Source organism: Gobio gobio (assembly GCF_949357685.1).
Source record: "Gobio gobio genome assembly, chromosome: 1".
Classification (NCBI taxonomy): Eukaryota; Metazoa; Chordata; class Actinopteri; order Cypriniformes; family Gobionidae; genus Gobio; species Gobio gobio.
Window position 1 is genome coordinate 75,697,352 of NC_137097.1, and position 24,044 is coordinate 75,721,395.

General features: G+C 36.4%; 1 protein-coding gene across 1 annotated transcript in view; it reads left to right on the top strand.

The window, feature by feature from the left end:
• Positions 1 to 11,113: 11,113 nt before the first annotated feature.
• LOC307124665 (interferon-induced very large GTPase 1-like) overlaps positions 11,114 to 24,044 on the top strand; it is a 31,488-nt gene continuing 18,557 nt past the window's right edge. Inside the window, exon 1 of the mRNA XM_079814041.1 lies at positions 11,114 to 11,283. The gene's annotated coding sequence lies outside the window, so the exon portion shown is untranslated. The remainder of the gene's footprint in view (positions 11,284 to 24,044) is intronic.

A 24,044-nucleotide genomic window follows, 5' to 3' on the forward strand; every position in this document is an offset into this window, starting at 1 on the left:
TAGCGTTAAAGTCGACTAGACTGTTCAAACCCTAATATACACACGTTACTGTTACAACCCTTTGGTTTCTGTTTTGTGATATCTCTGTTGTTTTGTGAGTGTCTGTCTAGTAAAGCCATCTGATTGGTTCCTGCAGGCTGCTTGATGCAATGTCCTGATTGATGCACCGTTCTTTAAAAGGCACATCATCACTTCCTCTACTGAGAGAGTGATCTTGAGAATTTGTGATTAGATAGTGTGTGTGTGTGTGTGTGTGTGTGTGTGTGTGTGTGTGTGTGTGTGTGTGTGTGTGTGTGTGTGTGTGTGTGTGTGTGTGTGTGTGTGTGTGTGTGTGTGTGTGTATGTGTGTGTGTGTGTGTGTGAGAGAGTGTGTGAGTGAGTGTGAGAGAGAGAGAGAGAGAGAATACTGTGAGTGTTGCTTGTTTGTTTAAATTGAACATTGTTTGTATCTGAGGAACGGCTCGGGTTATGTCTATGACCCTTGTTCCCTGAGATAGGGAACGAGCACTGCGTCAGAACAACAAATTTGGGGACACTCCCTTTGCAACAGCGTGTCTGTAGTACGAAAGAAACTATTCCAATCCTGATTGGTGTTTCGTCATGACGTAGTATGTGACGGCATACCCGGAAGCTACATAAGGGGGGCTGGCACATAGTAATGTCAGTTATCACGATGAAGCAAGCACTCCAGGCGTGACGAGGTGTGGCGCCGAGATGCAGTGCTCGTTCCCTATCTCAGGGAATAAGGGTTATAGACATAACCCGAGCCGTTCCCTTTTGAGGGAACTCGCACTGTGTCGTAACGACGAATTTGGGGAACGAGTACCCACTAGACAACACAGAGGGTAGCGCCTGTCCTAGTGTGAAGCTGGAAACCCAGGCTCAACTAGGACTGGAGCACCGTAGTGCCAGGCGTCGTAGGGAGGTGCAAGCTGTAGAACCTTATGAAAGTGTGCGGGGTGGCCCACCCAGCCGCCTCGCAGATATCCTGCATCGGGACTCCAGAAAGGAGGGCCACCAAGGAGGCCATGCCCCTGGTGGAATGAGCCCTCACGGCCATCGGTGAAGGCAAATTGCACACCTGATAAGCCGTGGCTATAGCCTGGACAATCCAGTTACTGATTGTCTGAGTCAAAGCAGGCAGCCCTTTCTTGGGTGAACCAAAGCAGACTAGCAGCTGTTCTGATTTCCTCCACTGCGCAGACTTCTCCAAATATATTTTAAGAGCTCTGACCAACAGAGCAGGTGAAGTCTCCCTTCTTCTGCCATTACGTGAGCAGGAGGATGGAAAGCCTGAAGAACCAATGACCTGGCCACACCTTGGGCACGAAGCCCGGCTCAGGATGTAAGATGGCCTTAACTTCGCCAGGGGCAAACTGCAGGCAAGTCGGCGTCACCACCAAGGCCTGGAGGTCCCCCACTCTCCTCAGAGAAGTGAAAGCAAGGAGAAAGGCCACCTTAAGGGTCAGGTTCTTTGCCTCAGCCGACTCCAGTGGCTCAAAGGGGGCCTCAGCCAACCCTTCAAGTACCACCGCCAGATCCCAGGTTGGAACTCTGGAACGAGCCGTAGGCCTCACCCTCCGAGCCCCACGGAGGAACCGTACAACCAGATGGTGCCTACCCAAAGGCCCATCACTCACAGGAGCATGGAAAGCCCCAATGGCAGCCATGTACACCTTGAGTGTGGATGGGGTAAGACCCGTAGAGAAGCGATTTTGGAGGAACTCCAGCACTGAAGCCACTGGGCAGTTAACTGGGTCCACCTCACGCTCTCTACACCAAGTGGAAAACACATTCCACTTAAGGCTGTACAGTCTCCTGGTGGCAGGAGCCCTGGAGCTGAGCTCGACCTCATCTGTTGACAGTCCAGCCTCTAGGTACCGGGCCCCCTCAGGGGCCAGACCCAGAGGTCCCAAAACTCTGGGTAGGGGTGAAATATTGTGCCCCCTGCCTCAGTCAGCAGATCCCTCCTCAGAGGGACCTGCCACGGGAGACTGTCTAGCAGTGCTACATTGTCTGAGAACCATACCCGGGTCGGCCAGCAGGGTGCTACTAAGAGTAGGCTGATCCCTTCTCGGCTGACCCGCTCCAAGACTCCCGGGAGCAGAGTGATCGGGGGATATGCATACAGATGCAGCCTCGGACACGTCTGCATCACTGAGAGAAAAACCACAGCGGACAGTGGGACGTCTCTCGACACACGAACAGATCCACTCCCACTGGGCCGAATCTCTTGCACATGGTCTCCACCACCTCTGGGTGGAGTCGCCACTCCCTGGGCCTCAGCCCCTGCCTCGACAGGACATCTGCTCCCTGGTTTTGATCCCTAGGGACATACATTGCTCTGAGAGACAACAGTTTCCCCAGGAACCACAGGAGGGTCTGGTGAGCCAATCTGCATAGAGGGCGTGACCTCAGACCCCCCTGATGATTCAGATACGAAACTACAGACGTATTGTCTGTTTGTATCAGAACATGGCGGCTGCTGAGGTCCGGAAAAAAGCTCCTCAGAGCTCTTTAGACTGCCAGCATTTCCAGGCAATTTACGTGCCAGAAGGAATGCCGGGTCTCCCACGGACCTCTCGCAAAGCGGCCGTCCATGACCACGTCCCAACCAGTGAGGGAAGCATCAGTTGAAACGGTTTCCGGCAACATGATGCTCCCAGCACTGGCCCCCGGGACAGGAATCAAGGTCTCTTCCATATGACGAGGGAACGAAGGCATCTGCACGTTACCCTGATCATACAGAATGGTTTTCCACTCGAGGAAAATCCCCTGATTCCCAGCCAACACTGTAGGGGTCTTGTGCAGCAGGCCAAGAGATATTCTGTTGGACGCAGCCGCAATGAGCCCCAGCAGTCCATAAAACTGCTTCACAGTGATACTGTGGCCTAGCTTCATTTAAGAGACCACCGCCCGTATGGACTCGATACGCGCGGGAGACAATTGTGCCCACAGCGTAGAAAATCCCATACGACTCGCACCCAACCAGTATCACATGCACACAGATCGCGTTTGTCACTTTAATTGCAGACCCGTAACCTGCGCGCTGCCTCTGCAACGTGAGATTGAATCTTGCATTAAGAAGTGGCGAGCTCTCGTTATAACTTCAACTGCCTCGATGCTGAGCATGTCTAATTCCTCAGAATCAGACCTCTCATGCATCGGATCCTCCACCCCGGGGGAAGAAGCCGCAGCGCGGGCTTCCACGCGGGGAGGGAGAACATCTGAATCGCCTCCACGGGGCTCACGAGGCTGGCCGGCCTCATCGAACACGGCCAGCCGCGAGTGAAGCATCCTGGGCGGCAGCTTATCACAATCGCTGCGGGCGGCTTTGGCGTGCTGCACGCCCAGGCACTGTAAGCATATGTGTGTCCGTGCCCGACCTATAACAGGGACACGGGTGCACACAACGCTAGTATTGCTCGCCCTGAGTCGCCATACTTTTCACTTTTATATATATATTATTTTTTTGAGACAAACACCAAATAGACAGACAGTTTTATACACAGAGCACTATGCTGAAGAGTGAAAGCTGACATTACTATGTGTCGTCCCCCCTTATGTAGCTTCCGGGTATGCCGTCACATGCTACGTCATGACGCAACACCAATCAGGATTGGAATAGTTTCATTCACACTTCAGACATGCTGTTGCTAAGGGAGCATCCCCAAATTCGTCGTTCGGACGCAGTGCGAGTTCCCTCGAAAGGGAACTTTGTTGGTATATTTGACCCTTGGCTGTTTTCTGACACTGATTTGGACTGCCCTTTTCAGTTTGTTTGCTTGGTTGTAAATCTATTGTAAATACTGAGTACCAGTAAATACTCTTGACGCCCAATTTTTTTATCTCTGTTTTTGGTTAGGGAGTTAGGTTTGTATATTGTACTTTCCTTTTCTTTTCTTTTGGGTTAGGGTTTAGGAAAGAGGTTTTAAAATGAGGAAGTTGTGTTTGTTATTTTGGCCCATAGTTTTTCATGTTGCACCTTTTCCCCTAGATGGGGCTTAACAGTCACTGTTCAATACTTAACTGCTTAAGCACTATTATGATAAGGATTTTTATGAGAGTATTGATGATATACACAAATAGTGTCAAATGCCTAGGGACATGATTCATTTATCTGTTAAAAATATGTCCTTTTACAATTATTTTACATACTACTTGTATTATGTGAAACTATGTTTTGACTTGATAAAATTATAAAACACCATTATTGTTAATTTTTTTTCTTTGCTAACATTAATCATTTTCATACTCTGTTAATTCAAGCCAGTTAACTTCTGGTAAATACTGCATGTGTCATATGACACACCCGCCTCAAAAGAACACAAGTGGAAATGCAAATGAATCTGTGCTAAACCATGAAGGTAAAAGTTGTGCATTGGTTTTGTGTCTAGGGTGTTTCAAAGCTAAGCATTATTTATTAGATTACTAATACATATTTTTAAAATGATAAAATTAATTAACCTTAAAATATCATATTCAAATTAATATGTTTATTACTGTGATCAAAACATATACAGTACTCCATTTAACTGTGCATTTAATTGTGTAAACAGTTAATTATAAGAAGAATAAAACAAAACTTACAGAAATAACATGTCTGTTCAAATACCTTATTGATGTCCTGGACAAATCCTGCATGCAGATCAACAGCTGAAAGACAAAATGTCCTGATAGGAGTACTACTGTGTGTGTGTGTGTTATTATGTATTTTTACATAGAGTGTACAGTGTATGAATGGGGGGGGGGGGGGTATATAAATGAGTATTTCTGTTATGTTTTCTAGGTGTCTTTGTTCATTTTGTCACACTCGTCTTCACGTGCTGGAAGCAGTTCGGGTATAGACTAGACTGGTTTTAGACAGACTAATGAATTGCAATAGTGCCATCTACCGATGATGCATCATAACAGCAACTGGTGTGGTGTTGGGAGTCTCCAATTTGCTCAACCAAGCTATATCAAATTTTATATTTAGGAATAAATGAAAGATTCATCTGTCATCCCTTTATAGAGCATGTAGCAGCCAGTTAAATGTACTTTCTGAGGTTATCATTTATGAGGTAAGTTAACTGTATCACTGTGTGTTTTGTTTTTAAATATATGAATCACTGGAGACATTTTTAACATGTTGTATTGGTGTTTTTAAACTTTTGGTTGCTTTTTTTTTTGTTTGTTTTTAATTCAAATCATAATTGTAATGATAAATGTATTCGAGACCAGCACATATTTAAGACTCATTTCCTTTTCCTATTTCCTTTTTATCTCCTGGTATTTAGAACGTCAGTATAATACTTTTGTTTTAATTCCTGTAATATTACGCATATTCAATTCAGGATGGAGGAGTAGAGTCAAGGGGTTTAATTTAAACCATATGAAGCATATAATAATATTTGTGTTCAATAACTAAGGTATGTTCTTGATTACTTTGGAAGAAAGACACAATAAAACGGCATTATTTCATGACAGATATATTTAATTTATGTTTTTTTAATATTTATTTATTCAATTTATAATAATGAGATTTGAGGATTGTTTCATATATTTGGCATTACTGGTGAAGGTTGCAAACTGCAAAAAAATGCTTTTCTTATTTTTGTCTTGTTTCTAGTCCAAACACATACAATTTATTAAAACAAGAAGCATTTACTAGACAAGCAAAGTTTTTGCCAATGGGGTAAGCAAAATAATCTTAATTCAAACAGAAAACAAGAGTATTTTATTTACCCCATTGGCAGATTATTTTGCTTATTTTAAGGAAAATCTCACTTAATGTTGTTATTTTTTTCACTAATAAGACAAAAACGTTTGCTTGTCTAATAAATGCTTCTTGTCATTGTTTCTTTTTTTCGTTTCTTTTTTAGATATTTGGACAGGAAACTCCTTTCTTAGAAAGACAAACTTACTAAGTAAGAAATTAAAGCATTTTTCGCAGTGCACTTTGGACGAGTATCCCTTTAACTTCCAATATTTGTTCCATTATTACACTCCTTCACCTCTGTAATGTGAATATTTTTCCATCCTACAGCTCAACCTTTCTGTGTCACTCATCGATCAACACTTCTCAAAAGTAGCTAGGCCTACATTGACACCAATCGCGATCATTTTGTAATAACTCGTTGTGTATAGGCTAAGTATTTTTCTCCTTGGACTCTTTATCATCAAGTCCGCGATGTGTGTCATGGCCGACGTTCCTGTGGAGGATAGGATTTACTACATCAGTTTACAGGCGAAATACTTGCAATTAACAATTAAAACTTCATACATACACACTTCTAACATCCATAAGAAGTTTATGCTAGTTTTACGCTGTATGTTGTGCTTGTAATATTTTGCTAACTCAGCCACAGCTAAGCAAGAATTACCTTTGTCGAGCGTCTTGACTTTGCTGGCCGGTGTGATAGTCACACTAGATAAGAATAACCCAAAATGAAGTTTGCTTCAGACAAACATAGTATTTCTGAAAAAAAAAAAAAAAAAAAAACGATTTGCACACAATTAAAGTTTTAGTAGGTCAACATCTGATGTATTTTATGCACTGACTGATTATCATATTTAATTTAAACAGCAGTATTAACACATCCTTTTTTATACATGTTATTATCTAACATTTATATAGTATGAGTTTGGATATTTGACTTTTCAGACTTTCAATCTGTTTAACCATTAAATGGTCATTTTTATATCTGACTTACCAAAGGATGAATTTTGCTTGGATTGTGACATGCAATAATAATAAAATAGTACATAGAAACGTTCACCCACGGAATATTTTGAAGGTGATTAGTGCCTGAAATAACAACTCCTACCTTTTAAAAAAGTGGCTTTTTAAAGGGTGTCAATGTGATCCACAAGGGGGCGCATTTTCCAGTAACACTAGTCATTCAGTGTGAAGACAGATTAAAGCGTTTGCGTGTTAGCCTGGGTCTGCCTTCCTATGTACTCAATTTTAATTTTCCTTCAGTACTCCGTCTGGGATTGCGGTATATTCTCTGGTTTTCTCCGGTCAAAATTAAACCGCGAACAGAGGGAGTGGCTGAGAACGATGACGACCAAACGTTAGCGATTGGTTATGGCAGATCCAGAGTGGCTCTGAGCAAATCCAATAGTTTTAAACTTCAACAGAGTTCCCGCCTTCAATGAAGTTAAAGCTTGGAGAGCAGCCAGACTCAAATGAACAAATGAAATGTACGAGAGTCTGGTAGGACCAGCAGAGCCAGCACCAGCCGAGCGCTGATATCATAACTATTTATAATAGGCCTACTGTAATTAAGACATATATTCAAGAAATGTATTAAAAACAGAAAGACGCTATAGTTTCAGCCTTACTCAAAGGCCGTGGAAACAGACCAGTTACGCACGTCAATCCATTCCCGACGTTCTTGGTTTGCTTCTTATTTATTAAATATACTGGCAATTAGTTGATGAAACCTTGATCAAAATAAAAAAAATACAATTTAAAGAAAATGAAATTCACTTTAAAGAAAGACTTTCTATACAAAACTCAATGAAGTCTCCAGACATAGCCTATTGCGCATCTTATAATGAAGTCTATCTTATGCTGCTCACTTTTCATAATCAACATATGAAATAAAAAATATATACATAATAGGCTAATATTAAAACATAGACTAACTATGAAACTAAATAGGCTACGTTTTCTTTAACCCTCCGTCGGACAAAAGTGCCGGTGCATTTTTTTTGCCAAACTCACACTCCGTCATTTTTATCCATACAGAAGTGCAAGACATAATTATAAACTATACACGGTCTACTTTTATTTGTGTACACTCACAATAACAACAAAGGCCGTGGATTCAGGAAACAGATTATCTTGCATGCGCTCCACTCCAAACGCTGTATTTATTCATTTTCATTTCAAAAGCATTTCTAAATTCAGTTCATATTTCCAACAAACGAAATTACAAGCCAAAATAACGAAGTGGTAAAAAAAACCTTTGAGTTACCACGATGTAAATTCAAACATTTCGCCCTTCTCTCCCTAAGCGGTGACTACAACCCGACACGGGAACGGCATTTAACTAAATGTTCTAAATACATATACACATAGCCTAATAATAATAATAAACAAATACACCATTTAAAATAAAAAAACCTTGAATATGCTAGGCCTACAACACGTAGCCTAGACAATCTAAAATACCAAAAAAGAAGGAGTAGGCTATAAATTGTTATGCTGCTACAGACCTAAGGGGAAAATCCAAACTTCACAGTCTATTCATCATCAAACTAAAAATGCAGTCAACCAAATAGAAAAAGTTATTTGGCTCAATTTATATTGTCTGTGTTGTATACAGGTGCTGGTCATATAATTAGAATATCATCAAAAAGTTGATTTATTTCACTAATTCCATTCAAAAAGTAAAACTTGTACATATTCATTCATTACACACAGACTGATATATAATAATGGACGATCATATCCTAGCCAACGTTCAGGATATGGGTTTTCCGTTGTTGGTTGTCTGTCCACAAAGTGGAATGAACATACATGGATGTTACGGAGCGGAAATTAAAATAGCCATTTTCTTTTGCCCTCGTCATCGGATGGCATCCTGTGTAATTTAAAGGGTTTTGGGCATTTACATTCCGCTCTTGTTGTTGGTTTGTGATCGGCTGTATTTCTATTTAACGCAGCCACTTTAAATTCACATAATGTTTTACTTCTGGGTAATAGAATTTGGAAAATATATATATTTTAAAATATAATGAAACTTAACTGCCAGTTGAGACAAAAGTTGAGGAAAAATACCAAGTAAAACACAGTATGTGCAGTTTTTAGCTTATAAAAAAGAAATTGTTAGAAAACCAGAATGCCGGCAGATAAACTGTCAATGACTGACATTTCACACAACAATCAATTAAAATATAGTCCCAGACAGCACCACAGCAGAACACTTGCCCTTGTCTAAAAGAATGAGTTGTGTGGGTATTATTAAATATATAATATTTGTGCTTTTGAATTAATTGGTAGAACATTTTCCAGTAATCTCAATAGAACAGTTCATTGCGGCCGTCTACTGGCGGTTTTATATTTATTTTTAATAGTTTCATATTTGTTTGGCCTCTTTTCATTTCAGCAAACCGGTTCAAATGAGCTTTCAAGAAGTTCATAGAACGATTTTTTAAAACATACATTCAGAATATACTCAAGCAATGCATCCACTCTACTATAGAGATTCTTTTTACCCATTATTGTATATTTCATAACCCCAAGTTCGCACATCTGATCATGTAAAATAATTTAAAGTTTTTTACTGTTGTGAGATTAGTATTTTTTTTTATCACAAACCTAAATAGTATTTTCTTGATATTCCTCAAGGATGTTAAATATATGCACTATAATGTTATAGCTATGAATGGTCTTTTCACTTAATCTAATTTAATAATTAGCTACTTCTTCATCTAAATGACTTCAACTACAGGCACTTTTGGCCTTGTGAACTTGAGGGAAAAAAAAGTGTTCAAATCAAAATTGTCACAGTCTAACAGTTAAATATAACTAGTCTAGTTTAATGATCCATAAGAGAACGCACTTAAATTATAAGACAAATTGGTGTTTTTTTGACATATTTTCCGATCCGCACTGAACAAATGTAATTTCCATCACATGTAAATATTTGATTATTATTTAAAATTATTATGATATACATAATTTCTTAACAGTGTAAGACCACTTTCACACATAGTTTTACCAATTTATACCTATATTGCAATTACCATAGATTTGTGGATTAAGTAAATTAATTGTCATGAGGCCCAAACACAAAGCTTACATCCACCACAACCTGAAATATAATATTGCATTGGTTAGCTACATTTCAGAAAAATAACTACTTGTGTTATTACATTAAGTGGAACATTATCTCATAAACTATGCAGAGATTTTGAATGAGTGATTAGAATTTTGTACATTATTTTTTTAAAAGTTCTGAGGTGGTGGAAATGACTGGGTGTTGTGGAAATGACAATGAATGGACGTCTGTGTAGAAAAACAGAAAAAAAATATTTGAAACCCATTTAACAAATCATTAATCATTAGTCTGATTGGTTCCATAACCAGATGAACAGTCACAGTCTTACTATAAACAACTTTAACCACAAATAGTCACATGAAAAATGTAATCTTAAAAATAGATGAAAAGGCATTTCAACAAATATATATTTGGATAAATACATTAGCGTTGTACATTTCAATAAATAAAATATTCATATGTAGCCACTCAATCTATGAATTGCACCTTGTAAGCATAAATGTCATTTCCACCCAAAGAGGTAATGTGGTGGAAATGACGGTGGTGGAAATGAGAATCCTACAGTATTTTGTAAAAAAATCCAAGCTAGTGTTACAGATTAGCTATGAATTGGTAGCAAGCATTGCATGCATGCAAAATACATCTCTTTGTGTTAAACAATCACATTATTTACAAACTCATTTGATGTTAAGCCATGTTTGGAAATTACATACAATAAAAATATTTTCATTTCAAGCAATGTTTACCTTGAGTTTTCTTCTCCAAGTTGCTGAAGAAATTTAAAATCTCCTCCATGTCAGACATGTGCTGTGATGTCATTGTTCATCTCCATAGAAACTACCCAAACAATCTTTCAAAAAAACTTTTTAAAGGGACATTACAGCGTTGTGGTGGAAATGACGGTAATACTGTGGGACAACTACATTTTGAATATAAAATCACATTAATAGTTGTCTGACCTTAAAAACCTCAATTATGTTTTGATTATTTTACTGATACTTTATTCAGTCATATTAAAAAAAAATAGATAAATCATTTTTTTACACTTCTTTTTCATCATTGAAGATCAGAAGTCTGGGTGTGGGACAAGCCCAAAACAGCAATATTTGCATGTATAATGATGTTTAAAAAGGTGAAAAAATCATTATAGACTACCGGTAAAAAGATCCTAAAGTACTTTCATTGTAAATTTAACTATGAAAGTGTGAATTTTTAAAAATTAGATGTTTTTTATAAAATATGATCAAAGGACATGAAAGTGCCCATAGTCTAAGAATTGCCCTTTAATAACATGATCGGGCATTTGACGTGCAGACGTGCAGACGTTCTCCACAGGCACGTTAACACGCCTTTAAGCGTGGTTAGGAAATGACACAAAGCTAGCGCCATAAAAGTCATATTAAAGAGCCCTTCGGAACGCCAGACCATAGGAGACACGAACAGCTTTGCAGAGTTCTGGAGCTGTGTCTGCGTGGGTTTTGATCCGGGTCCAAAGACATTCTTTCAGGTGAGACGCATTGGATATGTTTTATTTCCAGAAGCAGCAGCAAAACAGCATTAAAGTTTTAAGATTTGATTCTGTAAAATGAAATCTGCATCATAGCCACTTCCGCTTTTATCTGCACGACAGTCTTTTACAACATGTTATAGAATATATAACATTAATTCTGAATGTTATTAATGCCTATGAGCTGCAGTAACATCAGCTAGTTTTATGTTCATCTTGTCACAGACCGCAATTATAGCTGTTTAAGTTGTAAACACGACGCAGAATAGTTGGATAGACGTCTCTGCTCAAATATGCTCAATTTCTTAAGCTGCTTTAATATTTTCATTGTATTAAAGACGAGAACTTTCCGGAACTTGTTGAGTAAAGTTGGCTGCATATTCAAAGATTTGATTTTCCGGGGTCAATAACTTGTGCGCTAAATGCTGTTTATACTGCACAAAGAGCAGCTCTTTTCAATCGTAGTCGTGTGGACAAGCAGATACAACTTTATTTTCCTTAAAACAAGCGTTCCTCCGCTCTGGACGAATTACACTGATCTCTATGTGCAGACAGCTGACAGCAGATTCAAAGGGACCGTCTGCAAAGTGCAAAACCAGAAAGCGTCACTACGAAAACAGTCAATAACTTTACTGTAATACACTGTACTGTCACCAAATTCAGCTCACACGTCACTGCTGTCCTGATAGATATACTACAACACTTATTTTGGGAAAATGTCGTTTTCTATAATTTTTTTATGATTTTTTATAAAAACAAATATTTAATAACTTTACTGTAATACACTGTACTGTCACCAAATTCAGCTCACACGTCACTGCTGTCCTGATAGATATACTACAACACTTATTTTGGGAAAATGTCGTTTTCTATAATTTTTTTATGATTTTTTATAAAAACAAATATTTAATAACTTTACTGTAATACACTGTACTGTCACCAAATTCAGCTCACACATCACTGCTGTCCTGATAGTTATACTACAACACTTATTTTGGGAAAATGTCGTTTTCTATAATTTTTTTTATGATTTTTTATAATAACAAATATTTAATAACTTTACTGTAATACACTGTACTGTCTCCAAATTCAGCTCACACATCACTGCTGTCCTGATAATTATACTACAACACTTATTCTGGGAAAATGTAATTTTCTATCATTTGTATGTTTTTTTTTTATTATGAAATAAACATTAAAAAACTTGACTATTATGAAATATAGATTTAATAACTTTACTGTAATACACTGTACTGTCACCAAATTCAGCTCACACATCACTGCTGTCCTGATAGTTATACTACAACACTTATTTTGGGAAAAATGTCGTTTTCTATAATTTTTTTATGATTGTAATAAAAAATATTTAATAACTTTACTGTAATACACTGTACTGTCACCAAATTCAGCTCACACACCACTGTCCTGATAGTTATACTACAACACTTATTCTGGGAAAATGTCGTTTTCTATAATTTTTTTATGATTTTTTTATAAAAACAAATATTTAATAACTTTACTGTAATACACTGTACTGTCACCAAATTCAGCTCACACATCACTGCTGCCCTGATAATTACACTACAACACTTATTCTGGGAAAATGTCGTTTTCTATAATTTTTTTATGATTGTAATAAAAAATATTTAATAACTTTACTGTAATACACTGTACTGTCACCAAATTCAGCTCACACACCACTGTCCTGATAGTTATACTACAACACTTATTCTGGGAAAATGTCGTTTTCTATAATTTTTTTATGATTTTTTTATAAAAACAAATATTTAATAACTTAACTGTAATACACTGTACTGTCACCAAATTCAGCTCACACGTCACTGCTGTCCTGATAGATATACTACAACACTTATTTTGGGAAAATGTCGTTTTCTATAATTTTTTTATGATTTTTTATAAAAACAAATATTTAATAACTTTACTGTAATACACTGTACTGTCACCAAATTCAGCTCACACATCACTGCTGTCCTGATAGTTATACTACAACACTTATTTTGGGAAAATGTCGTTTTCTATAATTTTTTTATGATTTTTTATAAAAACAAATATTTAATAACTTTACTGTAATACACTGTACTGTCACCAAATTCAGCTCACACGTCACTGCTGTCCTGATAGATATACTACAACACTTATTTTGGGAAAATGTCGTTTTCTATAATTTTTTTATGATTTTTTATAAAAACAAATATTTAATAACTTTACTGTAATACACTGTACTGTCACCAAATTCAGCTCACACATCACTGCTGTCCTGATAGTTATACTACAACACTTATTTTGGGAAAATGTCGTTTTCTATAATTTTTTTTATGATTTTTTATAATAACAAATATTTAATAACTTTACTGTAATACACTGTACTGTCTCCAAATTCAGCTCACACATCACTGCTGTCCTGATAATTATACTACAACACTTATTCTGGGAAAATGTAATTTTCTATCATTTGTATGTTTTTTTTTTATTATGAAATAAACATTAAAAAACTTGACTATTATGAAATATAGATTTAATAACTTTACTGTAATACACTGTACTGTCACCAAATTCAGCTCACACATCACTGCTGTCCTGATAGTTATACTACAACACTTATTTTGGGAAAAATGTCGTTTTCTATAATTTTTTTATGATTGTAATAAAAAATATTTAATAACTTTACTGTAATACACTGTACTGTCACCAAATTCAGCTCACACACCACTGTCCTGATAGTTATACTACAACACTTATTCTGGGAAAATGTCGTTTTCTATAATTTTTTTATGATTTTTTTATAAAAACAAATATTTAATAACTTTACTGTAATACACTGTACTGTCACCAAATTCAGCTCACACATCACTGCTGCCCTGATAATTACACTACAACACTTATTCTGGGAAAATGTCGTTTTCTATAATTTTTTTATGATTGTAATAAAAAATATTTAATAACTTTACTGTAATACACTGTACTGTCACCAAATTCAGCTCACACACCACTGTCCTGATAGTTATACTACAACACTTATTCTGGGAAAATGTCGTTTTCTATAATTTTTTTATGATTTTTTTATAAAAACAAATATTTAATAACTTAACTGTAATACACTGTACTGTCACCAAATTCAGCTCACACGTCACTGCTGTCCTGATAGATATACTACAACACTTATTTTGGGAAAATGTCGTTTTCTATAATTTTTTTATGATTTTTTATAAAAACAAATATTTAATAACTTTACTGTAATACACTGTACTGTCACCAAATTCAGCTCACACATCACTGCTGTCCTGATAGTTATACTACAACACTTATTTTGGGAAAATGTCGTTTTCTATAATTTTTTTTATGATTTTTTATAATAACAAATATTTAATAACTTTACTGTAATACACTGTACTGTCTCCAAATTCAGCTCACACATCACTGCTGTCCTGATAATTATACTACAACACTTATTCTGGGAAAATGTAATTTTCTATCATTTGTATGTTTTTTTTTTATTATGAAATAAACATTAAAAAACTTGACTATTATGAAATATAGATTTAATAACTTTACTGTAATACACTGTACTGTCACCAAATTCAGCTCACACATCACTGCTGTCCTGATAGTTATACTACAACACTTATTTTGGGAAAAATGTCGTTTTCTATAATTTTTTTATGATTGTAATAAAAAATATTTAATAACTTTACTGTAATACACTGTACTGTCACCAAATTCAGCTCACACATCACTGCTGTCCTGATAGTTATACTACAACACTTATTTTGGGGAAAATGTCGTTTTCTATAATTTTTTTATGATTGTAATAAAAAATATTTAATAACTTTACTGTAATACACTGTACTGTCACCAAATTCAGCTCACACATCACTGCTGTCCTGATAGTTATACTACAACACTTATTCTGGGAAAATGTCGTTTTCTATAATTTTTTTATGATTTTTTTATAAAAACAAATATTTAATAACTTAACTGTAATACACTGTACTGTCACCAAATTCAGCTCACACATCACTGCTGCCCTGATAATTACACTACAACACTTATTCTGGGAAAATGTCGTTTTCTATAATTTTTTTATGATTTTTTATAAAAACAAATATTTAATAACTTTACTGTAATACACTGTATTGTCACCAAATTCAGCTCACACATCACTGCTGTCCTGATAGCTATACTACAACACTTATTTTGGGAAAATGTCGTTTTCTATAATTTTTTTATGATTTTTTATAAAAACAAATATTTAATAACTTTACTGTAATACACTGTACTGTCACCAAATTCAGCTCACACATCACTGCTGCCCTGATAATTACACTACAACACTTATTCTGGGAAAATGGCATTTTCTATCATTTGTATGTTTTTTTTTAATTATGAAATAAACATTAAAAAACTTGACTATTATGAAATATAGATTTAATAACTTTACTGTAATACACTGTACTGTCACCAAATTCAGCTCACACATCACTGCTGTCCTGATAGTTATACTACAACACTTATTTTGGGAAAAATGTCGTTTTCTATAATTTTTTTATGATTATAATAAAAAATATTTAATAACTTTACTGTAATACACTGTACTGTCACCAAATTCAGCTCACACATCACTGCTGCCCTGATAGTTATACTACAACACTTATTCTGGGAAAATGTCGTTTTCTATAATTTTATGATTTTTTATAAAAACAAATATTTATTAACTTTACTGTAATACACTGTACTGTCACCAAATTCAGCTCACATCACTGCTGTCCTGATAGTTATACTACAACACTTATTCTGGGAAAATGTCGTTTTCTATAATTTTTTTATGATTTTTTATAAAAACAAATATTTAATAACATTACTGTAATACACTGTACTGTCACCAAATTCAGCTCACACATCCCTGCTGCCCTGATAATTACACTACAACACTTATTCTGGGAAAATGTCGTTTTCTATAATTTTTTATGATTATAATAAAAAATATTTAATAACTTTACTGTAATACACTGTACTGTCACCAAATTCAGCTCACATCACTGCTGTCCTGATAGTTATACTACAACACTTATTCTGGGAAAATGTCGTTTTCTATAATTTTTTTATGATTTTTTATAATAACAAATATTTAATAACTTTACTGTAATACACTGTACTGTCACCAAATTCAGCTCGCACATCACTGCTGCCCTGATAGTTAAACTACAACACTTATTTTGGGAAAAATTTCGTTTTCTATATTTTTTTTATGATTATAATAAAAAATATTTAATAACTTTACTGTAATACACTGTACTGTCACCAAATTCAGCTCACACACCACTGCTGTCCTGATAATTATACTACAACACTTATTTTGGGAAAAATGTCGTTTTCTATCATTTGTATGTTTTTTTTATTATGAAATAAACATTAAAAAACTTGACTATTATGAAATATAGATTTAATAACTTTACTGTAATACACTGTACTGTCACCAAATTCAGCTCACACATCACTGCTGTCCTGATAGTTATACTACAACACTTATTTTGGGAAAATGTCGTTTTCTATCATTTTTTATGATTATAATAACAAATATTTAATAACTTTACTGTAATACACTGTACTGTCACCAAATTCAGCTCACACATCACTGCTGCCCTGATAGTTATACTACAACACTTATTTTGGGAAAATGTCATTTTCTATAATTTCTTTATGATTTTTTTATAATAACAAATATTTAATATCTTTACTGTAATACACTGTACTGTCACCAAATTCAGCTCACACATCACTGCTGCCTTGATAGTTAAACTACAACACTTATTTTGGGAAAATGTCGTTTTCTATCATTTTTTATGATTTTTTTATAATAACAAATATTTAATATCTTTACTGTAATACACTGTACTGTCACCAAATTCAGCTCACACATCACTGCTGCCTTGATAGTTAAACTACAACACTTATTTTGGGAAAATGTCGTTTTCTATCATTTTTTATGATTTTTTATAATAACAAATATTTAATATCTTTACTGTAATACACTGTACTGTCACCAAATTCAGCTCACACATCACTGCTGCCTTGATAGTTAAACTACAACACTTATTTTGGGAAAATGTCATTTTCTATAATTTTATGATTTTTTATAATAAATATTTATTAACTTTACTGTAATACACTGTACTGTCACCAAATTCAGCTCACACATCACTGCTGCCCTGATAGTTATACTACAACACTTATTTTGGGAAAATGTCCAAAAATTATTTTTAGATCAGTGATTATACAGATTTTTGCAGCTGTATAATACAAATAAATAGTTAAAAAATCATACATTGTGATTTCTGGATTGTTTTTTTTTTTTAGATTATGTCTCTCACAGTGGACATGCACCTACAATGAAAATTTCAGACCCCTCCATGATTTCTAAGTGGGAGAACTTGCAAAATAGGCCTTTTGTGTACATAGAAAAAGTCTTAGATCTTTAAGTTCAGCTCATGAAAAATTTTCTTAAAAGACGTAAAAAGGGACTTAGAGGGGAACATTCTTAAATTGGGATTACACAGTAGGGATGGGCGATATGGACTTAAAAATGTATCCCGATATTTTCTAGTATTTATTGCGATAACGATATCAATGACATATGTAGTATCATTCCCCATGTTTTTGGATACAAGTGAGAGCTGCATGCATTCTTGCGAGACTCCGAAAAACAAACAATGATCTAGTAAAACGTACCTGTCATCAAATAGGCTCCTATAATACATAATACATAATAATGCATAATATGTAAAATTCCACACCAGCCTTTTCAGAAATGGAAAAGTTGCAGATATAATTGTCTTCTGTAAAAGTGCAGGTAATGTTTAAATAGTGCAACTGTGCTGAAAAGCATCACACAATACAAACAATAATAATTCGAATCAATGACAAGCTTTACATGTAAACCGATTCTGTATTTATTCATACACTCATGGTGCAAACAGTGGTAAAAATAGCAGAAACAGCAAAAGTAATTATCCCAAAAATGTCTTCAGATTACAAAAAAGTTGAAAATAATGATTTAATGATAGAACTTCAGTAATTTGAGTTAATAATACCACAAATTCTTCTACTAATAAAAATAAAATGGACTAAGGAATAATGAGCTTCTGGGTTCATGAATATTAATCACGTTGTCGGCGCTCATTCAAACTGATTTGCTGAAATCAAAACACAGTAATAGGTGCATGCCAGCCAATGAGATTCCCGGTTGTGCATTCGTTTCTTCCTGTTCATGAAAGGCTGAATAATTCCAAATAAACGCCATTATTTTACAGGAAAATACAACAAAGAATATTGTTTACATGTAGCACGTCAATTCTGTGTGGTATAAGACTCTCTCGCTCTCTCTTTGAGTGTGTGTGGAACACTGAGCGCTCTCAGTCGCGCGCCTCACACTAGTGTTTAATGTGCGTCAAATACACTGCGCATTCATTGAGTTCAACTGAAATTGTATGCTTTACTGATCGATTGAGAAAAAGCGAATATCTTAAGCGGTCAGTCCAAGTGCTCAGCGAGAAATAAATCTGTCACTCACTTGGCCGAGTAAAACATTTGCTTTTCCAGAAAAAAATTAAATATACATTTTTTGTGTGTGTTGTAAATTTAATTTATTCTGAAGCAATATTGTATGTAGTTTATTATTGGCCTAGACTACTTGTTCTGAGCAGGTGTTGTCAGTGAATAGGCTGTAAAACTGTTGGCTAAGTTACAGACACTCATTAAAAACTGATGCTGATTATCTGGGAAACGTTCTCTAATGGTGCGTTCACACCGGACACGATTTGCGCGAGTGATTTACATGTTAAGTCAATGCAGAGACGCGAAATGGCATTCTGCGGCGCGATTGAGGCGGCGAGATTCGCGCGATGGACACGAATTGAGCGAATCGCTCAAGCTGAAAAATCTGAACTTTGGCGGATATTTCGCGCCATGTTAACCAATCAGGAGCTTGCTCTAGTAGTGACAACAATGAGGAGAAAATCTGTATATTAATATCTGGTTCAGACAATATGATTACCACTATGATAACATTAAATGACATGAAACACAACCCAGTCTCTTTTTGTTAAATGCAAGTTTATGTATGATCAATAATACAAAAGTATAAGTAATGTATAACAAGCTATACATGAAATAAAGCAAACAATGCAGTCAAACATTCAAAGTCAGTGCTAGTAGGCTAACGTTACAACTGCAACGTACAGTTATAGCCTAAAAATATAAAGTAATGAAACTTATCTTTGCCCTCAGCCTAAACGATTTGCCAGGGAACAAATTATAGATCCATGAGACCAAAGATCGGCCGTTACAAGACGAATTATAGCTCGAGACACACCTCAGAGACATCAGAGCCAGCGGGAGAAGGACTGGCCGAGGAAAGGTTGCCCTCGCCGGCTTTGACGAGCGCCGCTGATCCACTGGAGCTCACAACTCAGAAAACGCCAGATAAAATGTTCAAATAGGCACTCTTTATATAAATAGACCACATATTTAAGCTTTAAACAACTACATTATCGACTGAAAAAGTCTTAAAACTACGTTTTGTCACACATTAACAGTAGATTTTAACAAAAAAAAGACATGTAAACACAGCCCATGTCAGCCATTTCTCAACGAGACGAGCTGCTGGCGGAAGCCCCGCCCATGACGCGAATTCGCGTCTGTTGTGCAGTGAATGTCACGCGCGATTCACGCGAGTAAACTCAAAATGTACACGCGTCCACCTTCGCGCGATTAGCGCGAATTATTCGCGCGAATCGCGTCCGGTGTGAACGCCACATAACAGCAGTCAAATTGTCATTGTTTGTATCAATTTGTTGTAACATTAAAACGGGAGATCATGACTTAATCTGTGCTCAAAGTGAAGCTCAGAGCTCCAGTGTGGTTTCCTCTGTGAGTGAGAATGATGGTGAACAATTCCAGGATATGCTTTTTTTTTCATTGGTTGTTGCGTTAAATCTTACCCAGATACATTAGTGCTATTTTCTGATTAGCTATTGTGCACCCTCTTATTTCTTTTTTTGATTGGCTGATAAGTGGCAGGGGAGACGCGCTTTCCTGCCCGGTTCCATAGAGAGAGCGGCATGCCAGATACATTTTGGGCACTGCGACATATTAAATATATGATAAATTGTTTTTATCATGACTGTGTGGCACATGACTGTGTGGCAACCCACAGCTCCAACACCATCATCAAGTTTGCTGACGATACGACGGTGGTAGGTCTCATCACTGACAATGATGAAACGGCCTACAGAGAGGAGGTGCACACTCTGACACGGTGGTGTCAGGAGCACAACCTCTCCCTCAACGTCAGCAAGACCAAGGAGCTGGTGGTGGACTTCAGGAGGAATGAGAGAGAACACCGCCCCATCACCATCGATGGAGCACCGGTGGAGAGAGTCAGCAGCTTCAAGTTCCTCGGTGTCCACATCACAGAGGAACTCTCATGGTCCGTCCACACCGAGGCCGTTGTGAAGAAGGCTCATCAGCGCCTTTTCTTCCTGCGACGGCTGAGGAGGTTTGGAATGAACCGCCACATCCTCACACGGTTCTACACCAGCACTACAGAGAGCCTGCTGACTGGCTGCATCACCACCTGGTACGGCAACAGTACCGCCCGCAGCCGCAAAGCCCTGCAAAGGGTAGTGCGCATGGCCAGCTGCATCATCGGAGGTGAGCTTCCCTCCCTCCAGGACATTTACGCCAGGCGGTGTGTGAAGAGAGCTCAGAGGATCATCAGAGACTCTAGCCACCCGAACCATGGGCTGCTCTCACTGCTGCCATCAGGCAGACGGTACCGCAGCATCAGAACACGCACCAGCCGACTCCAGAACAGCTTCTTCCCACAAGCAATTAGACTCCTGAACTCTTGATCCATCAGGATCATAACACACACTGGACAGAATATCACTCAGCACAACCCACTGTAGATACACACACATTATATACACATTTATTATAATTTATTATTTATCATATAGCACCTATTGCACATTGGATCTCTACTGTGAATAATAATGTATACTGTACATTGTATATTATTATTATTACAGCGTAATGTATATTGTTTAATGTATGTTTTAGTGTGTATATTGTTTAAAGTATATTGTTTAAAGTATATGTATATTGTAAGTATGTGTATATTGGTTAAAGCTGTGAGAACCATACTCACGTTGTGTAAATTATTTATTGTTTATTGTAGAGTTTACTGTGCTGTGAGTAATTGTGGGCGCATCAGTGTAATCTGATGCTGCTCTAAATGTTGTACATGTCATGTCGTGACTACTATGTTGCTCGGAACTGCACCAAGAATTTCACCTGCTGTTGCACTTGTGTACATGGCTGTGTGACAATAAAGTGATTTGATTTGATTTTTTTTTTACAAAAATACAATGTGTGGCGGGAGTGCGTGACAAAAGGCCGAAATGAGTGACTGTCACGCTCAATGCGTGACACTTGAGAGCCCTGTGTATGGATCAGATTGCCCTCAGGTAGCCCCTCGTTTAGCTATTAACTATTAACACTGTGCGGATGGGTCGCGCCATCAACTAGGCTTTATCGTTATTATCGCGGGAAGACAAATTCTTATCGTGGGGAGAATTTTTACCGGTATATCGCAAACGATACGATATCGCCCATCCCTATTACACAGTGAATATTTCTGACTTTGTGAAGATTTACCAAGAAGACAATGTAATAATAGTATTATCAAGATTAACATCCATAGAATGAAAATAGCACAACAAATTTACATAAGAGAGTTATGTAATGTCACAGAATTAATTTGTGAAGTTGTGTGAAACAACATATGGCATCCATGTACATCTTAACACATGCATACTTTTGACCAGAGTGGTAATAATGCAATTATGACTGTTTATTGTGGTTACAATCAGCATACCCCACATAATTTAATGCAAGTATGGTGTTAAATCAACTCTCCTCAGAGTTTATTTGACTCCATACTCAAGAGTGTTAAAGTAACTCTGAAGAAGTGTTAAAGTTGATGAGATAATTAAGAGATTCATTAAGTGATGATTGACCATTAGTGATGAACACCTGATGATAGCAAGCATTATGGTGATCAGTGTTTGCTCTTGACCCTTGTCTTTATAACATTGTTTTTGTTTGGCTACTGTAAATGATTTATAGACAAGCCCAAAGAAAAATGTGATCAGGTGTTGTTGGGTTTGTTTTTGGCATAATCATCATGAGCTGAATCACTGATGTCGTTTAGACCCTAATCTTTGAGTTAGGTTTACTTTATTGATTACAGTAACCCTGTGATTCTACGGCAAAAGATCTGGTGTTTTCAATATATAGACATAAAGAATCAGCGCATGAATCTCAACAATGGTGGCCATCAAAAAGCGTTACATTCATATGCTGATTCTTGATGTCTGTGTTTTTTGTGCAGAATCTATCAATAATGACTTAAAAATTATGACTCTTCCCATTGATTCTGCTCATTATCATCAAGTGTCTTCACTAATGGCCAATCAATGTTTGCTGTGGAGTCAGGGTTCATGGCAGGGCACCAGCAATAATAACACTAGATTCACTTTTAACTTAATAATAATAACAACAACAACAACAATAATTTAACTTATTAACTTTATCTTTATTAATTTTATACGTTGGCTTCACGTTTTCTTTAGAGCAGCTAGAAAACCTGAGTAAACTCAAATTAAATAAATGTCTGCCCTGTAGACTAGTCAGAAATAATCTACTCATTTACATTTACATTACCATACCATGTACCATAAAGTTTAAATAAAACAAGCACATTTATTTAATGATGACAGACACAAGTAATGTCCCACTTTAGCATACTTAACAAACACATAAATTGTATGAATACGACTAATACTGATAGGCCTATAAGTTAAAGATATTAAATAGCAGTTTATGTTAAAAAAAAATAAGTAGCCACCACACTCATTTAAAAATATACAAAATAACAAAGTGAAAATAAAGTGGCATTTTGGGGTTATGGAAACAACATTTACCATGCGAATACACAATACTTCATGAACTGTTAATGAAATATGAAAGCTTAACAAACACAGTCCTTCCACCATGAAGCTTTAGCGATCACCCAAGTCATGACATGCACTTGGAAGACAAAAGTTAGTGTATATTTAGTAAATAATATTATTATAATAATGTTTAGTAATAAATAAAGCTCTTATTAGTTGTTAGAAGTGTACTAATTACTATTTAATCAAATGTCAAGGAAGAAAAAAAAAGTTTGTGGTATAAGGGGAAGTGGGAGCTTGGCCAGGGCAGCAGGGGGCGGGGCGCGTTCGGTTTGAATATCGTTACACCCCTATTAATCACTTAATTATCAAATTAACTTTAACTCTTCTTCAGAGTTACTTTTAACAGTGTGGAGTCAAACTCTGAGGAGAGTCAATTTAACACTGGGGGGTTTGCTGTGAACAATTATGAGCTTACTCGCATTAGTTAGACTGAAGTATTGCATTCACATGAGGTAAAGTTGAATCACAAGATTTCCAAAATCCCATTATAATTGCATTATGAGGGTGCATGTAAACACACTCAGTGATTATGCATGTTAACAGCAGGTGCTCATAACTAATTCTTAACCATCCCTTAATTAATGACAATAATCTCATTAACTTTAACACTGCTTCAGTGTTATTTAAACTCCCTTTAGTGTAGACACACATAAACACTGAGGG